We start from the raw sequence: 8,220 nt of genomic DNA on the forward strand, positions 1-8,220 counted from the left end.
CCTTTCCTAAGCGCCTCTTCTAACTTTCTCACTAAATCACCCTCTAATCTATTTGTTTCTACGGCTTAAACTTTGCTAAATCTAACTGATTCTACTTTGATGGCCCTTTTTAGGTTATACCACCATTTATTGTTGACGATTGCCCTCGTCAAAGCTTTCTGAACTAACTCTTTAATCCAGTCTCTGTAAGCTTGGCACGCTGGGAGTGACGTGTTCAGCCTCTAGTAGCCGGGGCCCTGTCTACGTATGCTATCTAAGTCAACGCTAAGAAATTCAGCTAATGGACCCAGTGCATTAAACAGCCGAGGTTTTGCCGCTAAGCATTTCGCTCGGTGTGCTAACGTTTCTGCCAGCTCGCCGCCTTAGATAATAATAATAATAATAATAATAATAATAATAATAATAATAATAATAATAATAATAATAATTATTAAAAAAAAAAAAATAAAAAAAATCGGGGGCGGTACGGGACAATACAATATAGATGGAGTGGAATAATGATGATGATGGTGGTGATGGTGAGCGTAGCAGCAGTGGTGGCGTCAATTTCTCATTAAAACTTATAAACAAAGAAACAAACAAAGTATAAGACGAGACTTTCAGATTATTATTGGGAATCGTTTCCAGACAGTGGTGGATTAAGTCAAATTGATTTGGATTAGTATTAAACTGGATAGAGTACAAATAGCTGACTTGTTAGTAGGTTGGACAGTATATACAAGTGGGTCGTGAATTTCTATCCATTTACATTGACATTCAGCTTCATTTGTTTTTGCTCTCTTCTACTGTTCAATCATTGGACTACGGCCATGCAGGGGCACCGCTTTGAAGTATTTTTTGTTTTAGTCGAAGGGTATCATAGTCGAATAGATCAGGTTGGTATCAATACTTATTATTTTTTTTTTATTAAGTCTTGGACTTATTTCATCAGGGTCTCTTTTGCCGAACCCGCTAAGTTACGAGGAGATAAACAAACCAACACCGGTTGTTAAGGGTGGGGACAAACATAGACACAAAGAGAAATGCACGCACGCACACATACAAACATGCATACACATACATACATACATACATACATACATACATACATACATACGTACATACATACATAAGGAGTCAAAATTATAATGATGTTTGGTTGATAATTGATGATGGACGAACATGTACACGTCGTTTGTTTTTTGCTATTTTCCGAATGTTCGTTCGTTGTCTTTTCGTGTAGCATTTTAATATATATATATATATATATATATGTGTGTGTGTGTGTGTGTGTGTGTGTGTGTGTGTGTGTGTGTGTGTGTGTGTGTGTGTGTGTGTGTGTGTGTGAAGGCGCATGGCTCAGAGGTTAGAGCGTCGAGCTTACGATCGTGAGATTGTGAGTTCGATTCCCGGACCGGGCTGCGTGTTGTGTTCTTGAGCAAGGCACTTTACTTAATGTTGCTCCAGTTCACTCAGCTGTAGAAATTGGTCGCGACGTCACTGGTGCCAAGATGTATCGGTCGTTGCCTTTCCCTTGGACGTGCTGTGTTTAAGAACACGATAATATATCAGGAGGAAACGAAAATCATCCCTGCAGTAACTAGTGAGAATGCTTGATGCATTTTGGCCTCCTTGTCGATGGTGTGAACTCACAGACAGCTTCATGCTTAGACGAGATTTGTCACTCCCGATAATTGGAAAAATAGCGAAAATCATTCTCTGGTACTGCGACTGCTCACCGATGAGTCGTAAATTAAAATCCATTGAAAGAACATTGGATTAATTACCGTTGGGTCGTCAATTTAAACCCATTACAAAGATATTAGGGGTTATATTGGTGGACAATGCTGAATTTTGAACTTCTATACAGTTTTCATCTGAATAAAAGCAAAATATCATTTGGCCAAGATGTCAGGCAATCGCACCGAACCTGAGATCTCATTTTTCTTTTGTCATGATGAAGGCTCCAGTTGTTCGACCAATAATACTATCAACTTGTATTGTAGCGTAGTGAAAATGATTGGAGATTCAAGGCGGCGAGCTGGCAGAAACGTTAGCACGCCGGGCTAAATGCTTAGCGGTATTTCAGAAGTCGCTACGGTCTGAGTTCATATTCCGCCGAGATCGACTTTACCTTTCATCCTTTCGAGGTCGATGAATTAAGTACCAGTTGCGTACTGGGGTTGATCTAATCGACTGGTTCCCTCCCCAAAGATTCCGGGTCTTGTGCCTAGAGTAGAAAGAAAAAAATGATTGGAAATTCCACCCCCACCCCCACCACCATCACCAAACCTCACCACCATAACTACCATTATCATTACCATAACCCCTCCCCTACACACTATCATCACCACGATCACCTCCACCATCTTTACCACTACCACCAACTCCACCATTAGCACTACTACTACTACTACTACTACTACTACTACTACTACTACCACTACTTATGTCTGAAGATCGATCACACCCCGATCCACTTTGGTCACCGTGACCCTTTAATTTCCATTATTGTATTATGTTTTAGTAATATGATTCAAGGTCGATTAATATATACAGAGTATATATGGGTTACTTTACTCCATACGTAATCCGTTGCTGAATAGAAAGTCAGTTTTATTATGCAAAACCCCCAGAGCGTTAGAGTGGTACAAAAATCCAGATTAAATGGCGGATTAAAAGTCTAATAAGTATTTAATTCTAAGTTCGATCGTGCTAGGGTCTATCTTGCTACCACGCATCGTCTCTTTAAAGCCAAAAAAATATATAATTTGCCAGAAGCGACCCCACCCCTTTCGATCACAAATGACCACGGGATTGCACCTAGAAAGTTCCCTTCCGAGACACAAGTCCGGACAAGGTTGTTTATGGAAAACCAGCAGTCACCCATGCAGACCAGTTTTCCCCCCTTTCCACGGCACCGATGTGGTCCAAGGCAAAGGCTGATACAGCTTGCACCAGTGCCATTGCAATTCATTTTTGTAGCAACGTGAAACAAAGTATTTTGCTCAAGAGCACAGCATACAACCCGGTTCGGGAATCGAACTCACAACATCACGATTGTAAGCCCAACGCTCTAACCACTGAGCCATGGGCCTTCGCATACTCTAATAATTGTATATAATAAATACAGGCATACTTCAACTTACGTCGGTGTTTGGTTCTAAGACATACGATTGAACTCGAAAAACAACGTCACACGAAAAAAAAAAAGAATAAAAAACATAAACAAACATTAGACAGATGCCAAAACACCGACGAAAGCATAAGAGTCACAACTGAGGCCTATGACAGAAATTTGGGACATCTAAGAATTAAGGAAGCTATCCCCATAGACAGACAAGTACCCCAAATTAACAACAGGCTGGAGGTTGGCAAGCTAGAAGGTTAGCTACATCTGAATGCGTGTAAGTTCATTTTTGATGACATGCTCATGTATAAAAAAAACCCCAGAAAAACTGCGCGTACATATCTTAGAAGCAGCGCTGCGGATGTGCCAATGCACACGAGCTTAAGACATGGCCGCCATCACGCACTTCTCATGAGGATTTTCCGGAAGGAGCTACGTGAAACTATTGCAGAGACGCTTCCGAAAAAAAAAAATATTCAGTAACCGTTGGAAAACCGATTATAGCAGTGACTCGATCAATTCCTAGCGATATCTGAAGAAGGAATTTTTATATTCCGAAATATTATTATATCAGACTAGGAATAATTAAATTGTAACAGTTATTATAGTCCATTCTGCAATGTTGTGCCATTCAAGACATTATATTTCACAAACATTTACTTGTTTTAATAACTGTCTTGTACATGTTTTCACATCTATTTTATTCGATTTTTAGGTGTTTTAAAAATCTTTTCTTTTAAATATGTTCGTTGAAACCGACGTAAAGTCGGATAAATCCATTAATGTCCCTCCACCCACCAAAAAAAAAAAAAAAAAAAATGAAGAACAACAAAAGACTAATATACAGTTGAAAAAGACGTAACTCGAAACGATGTAAGTTGAGTTATGTGTGTATTTTCATGTTTTTATATTCTATGTTCTGATCCTATCAGGGTTTATTTTGTGTTGAAAAATGTATCATCTACTAACCATATTATATTGGTTCGGTTCACTCAACTGTAACCTTCCCCCCCAGCTGCCTATTCTCATAAAATGTCTAACCATATGTCAATTCAAAGAGACTATGATTATACACGAAATCATGTCAAAAGATCAGAGACCCGTTGCCATTTCTTGCTATACACTGAGAACACGTGCCGAGCATGACGCTGTTTCCTGTACTCGAACGCTGCTATTATTCGTGAGCAATTGACGTGGACTGATGCAGATATGGTCACTTTAACATGATGCGAGCTGTTGAACGTGTGTTATAGACATTACACATGATAGCTTGTCTTAGTCATCCAACTTCCATCCTTATTTATTTATTTATTTCTGTTTTCCGCCCTTGTCTGTAGCTTTCAGTTGTTATGTGTAGTGTAATTTTTACCGTACGTCCTTGCCAAAATACAGAAGTTTGCTTGTCACGTAGTTGGGATCAACTTTAGCAAGCAGATATATGTCATGTTGTCGAGATATCTGTCAAATATTTCTAAACAGCATTGACATTAAATACAAAAACATTACGATGAAAAATAATCATTCAAATTTAGCAGCTCGGAGCTGTTCATTATGAAAAAAAAAAAAAAAATTGTTAGTGTTATCTCCTAAGAATTGTTTCAAGTTTCGGCACAAGACAGGCAATTTCAGGGAAGTGGGAAGTAGATAAGCCGTGTTCGGCTGCTACTTATTTTATCGACCCCCGAAAGGATGAAAAGCAAAGTAGACCTTGACAGAATTTGAAACTCATAACATTTTAGAGTAAATACTCATATGCTGAGGATGCTGCTGCACTCCGTCTCCAAATGCAGGAGTTGGGTGTCACATCGGGATGAAAGGTAAAGTCGACTTCGGCGGAATTTGAACTCAGAACGTAAAGACAGATGAAATACCGCTAATCATTTCGCCCGGTGTGCTAACGTTTCTGCTAGCTCACCGCCTTGATGATGATGATGATGATGATAATAATAATAATAATAATAATAATAATAATAATAATAATAAAAACAACAACAACAACAGCGACGACGACGACGACGACGATGATAGCATTGGAAGCAATATTGGTTTGAATAATGACAGTTATCGCTATTGCACAACCCTGAAGAATATCAATTTACCATTAATGAAATATCAACGAGAAGAAACCAATAACGACTGGTATAAATGTTGAATTTTATGTAATATAATGTCTGTAAGGACGTTGAACTGAGTTCATTTACGATAGAGGTCGCTACTTCACAGCACCCTAGAAAATATCTATTAACATCGTTGAAATGATAGTGAAGAAATGGCGGAGAAAAGAACAAAAAAAAATGAACGAATATATTGAAAGATAGATTACTTCTCATGAAAGTGATGCATTGGTTTAATTCTTAACGACATTGGCGTATTTGTGCTCGGGAAAATGAAAAAGTCTTTTACATTTCGAGCCTACGCTCTTCAACAGAAAGGAATAAGAGAAAATAAACAGAGATCGAAAGAATGAAAAAAACGTAGGTTTCAGCGGTCCAGCATCTCGAAAATGTGTGCGTATATATATATATATATATATATATGGGAGAATATACAAATAATAACAACAGACGAGGACAGGTGGTGTAAATAACAAAAGTATATATTAGTATGACGCTCGGGAATTATATATATATATATATACGCACACATACACCTACACACACATATGCACGACAAGCTTCTTTTAGTTTCCGTCAATCAAATCCACTCACAAGTCTTTGTTCGGCTCGGGGTTTTAGTAGAAGGTGCGGCGCAGTGGGACTAACCCCAAGACCTCACGGTTGGGAAATAAGCTGCTTACTGCACACCCACACCTAAAAAGAAAAACAAAAGCAAAAAAATGAAAACAGTTGAACCAAAAGAGCCCTTCCCCCCCTCCCATACACACCAAGAAGTTTAACAGAAATACGTAAAGTACAATAGTCTCTTCTTGTTCAACGTAGGAATCCAAGAACTAGAGAGGAGAAAGATCAAATATTCCTTCATACTGAAAATGGCTGGAGGTGGAGGGTGGGTGGGGTAGGATAGTGGAGGGTTGGGTCAGTTGCTCATTATTAACTTTCTGTAGCAATATGGACAGGTGATCAGGACGAAGGTATGGGGAGGAGACGAGGGAGGGGTCACGATGAACTTACAAGTTCTAGTGAGCTTTGACTAATTTCTTTTTACATTAAATTTCCTGGTCCCGGATGCATCTGTCATTGTTGTTCGTATTTTGTTTGCTTGTTTTCGGTTTAATTGTTGTCAAAGTTTTTCTTTAAAAGCGAGAGAGGAGGTGGGGCAATGTCTCTATTTCTTGTTAACATTGTGTCGAATACAGGCAAGAAAAACCGACGAAATGTATAAAAAGTGACTTTTCTGCTGAAACTAAGTGAATGAATTAAGATAAATTTATCACATTTCTTTACAAGGACCCCAAATACAAACATACACGCAAATATGCATGCACGCACGCACACACAAATACATACACACACGCACATGCAAATAAACATACACACAGCTATACATACAGATATACACAGACATATACATACGCACACACAAACACATGCACACAGACATATACACACGCACACACATACACACACACAGACATACGTACACACACACGCACAGTCACACAGACATATACATACTCACACACATAGACACATACACACAGACACATACATTTGTCTATTACTTGTTCTAGTTATTGGACTGCGGCCATGCTGGGGCATCGCCTCGAAAGGGTTTTAGCTGGGAAAATTCACGCCAGTATTTATTCCAAGTTTGGTATTTATGTGTTTATTCTATCATTCCCTTTTACCGCGCTGAGATACTGGGACGTAAACACACCAGCATCGGTTGTCAAGCGATGTTGGGGGGACAAACACACACACACACACACACACACACACACACACATATATATATATATATATATATATATATATATATACGACAGGCTTCTTTCAGTTTCCGTCTACCAAATCCACTCACAAGGCTTTGGTCGGCCCGAGGCTATAGTAGAAGACACTTGCCCAAGGTGCCACGCAGTGGGACTGAACCCGGAACCATGTGGTTGGTAAGCAAGCTACTTACCACACAGTCACTCTTGCAGCTATAAAGACTAAAGCTAAAATGAGTGTGAATGACATGATTTATGGAGGCAATGTGAGGAAGGGTGGAGATAAATACAAGACAAAAAGGTGCATTCGTTTAGGAAACATATACACACATACATAAGAACGAATTGTTAAGCTTGAGACGCATTGTTTTTCTATTGCAGCTCATATAATTAATGCAGTCAACTTCAAAGGAAGAAGCTTCGACCAAAGTCGTTCATTTATGAATTAATGTCTTTTTAAAAGAGGCAGTTTAAGGGTTTTGCATTTTGAATTCGTTTGAAGCCCGTTCAACTTTGTCTACAGGGTTATTGCTCTAAAGAACTGCTGCGCAGTCTTGTTTCTCTCAATGGCCTTAGCAACAATAGCACCGGTAAATGATAACCAGTAGCAAAAACACCACCAATAAACAATGATAATGATAATAATAACAATGGTAACAATGAAAATAATAATAACAATAATAATGATAACAATAATGATAATAATAATAATAATAATAATAATAATAATAATAATAATAATAATAATAATAATAATAACTCCTGGATGATTCTATAACTTCTTAAATTGCAGAAGAATTTGGCGGTCAGGCAGTTTGGCTTAAATGGTAAAGCTTTCTAACCGGATATTAGAGGGATGTGAGTTCGATCCTCATGGCTGTGAGGATTTTGAGATTGGTACTGGATATCGTAGAAAGGGACCCTGTGCAGTATTTGGCAATAGATTATTGTCCGTTCTAAGAGGATTAACCGAAGCAATCAAGATCGAAAGCTCTCAGAAGATAAACGATATAACAACAATAACAATAGTAATAATAATAATAATGATGATGATGATGATGATGATGATGATGACGACAATGATGATAACAATGTAGAAGTTGAAATGAAACTAGAGCGGCAGCTCCAAATATGACCGCGATGTATATAAATGTATTTGAAGTGAATGGCAATGACACAAATTCGTATGTGTACACACACACACACACACACACACACATAC

The 8,220-nt window shown here is 38.4% G+C and overlaps 1 protein-coding gene across 5 annotated transcripts in view; it reads right to left on the reverse strand.

Moving 5' to 3' along the window:
- Positions 1 to 5,432: 5,432 nt before the first annotated feature.
- LOC106868243 (uncharacterized) overlaps positions 5,433 to 8,220 on the reverse strand; it is a 65,119-nt gene continuing 62,331 nt past the window's right edge. For all 5 annotated transcript variants that reach the window (XR_008265277.1, XR_008265278.1, XR_001409249.2 and 2 more), the window contains one exon: positions 5,433 to 5,919. The gene's annotated coding sequence lies outside the window, so the exon portion shown is untranslated. The remainder of the gene's footprint in view (positions 5,920 to 8,220) is intronic.

The sequence above is a fragment of the Octopus bimaculoides genome, chromosome 12 (assembly GCF_001194135.2).
Source record: "Octopus bimaculoides isolate UCB-OBI-ISO-001 chromosome 12, ASM119413v2, whole genome shotgun sequence".
Classification (NCBI taxonomy): Eukaryota; Metazoa; Mollusca; class Cephalopoda; order Octopoda; family Octopodidae; genus Octopus; species Octopus bimaculoides.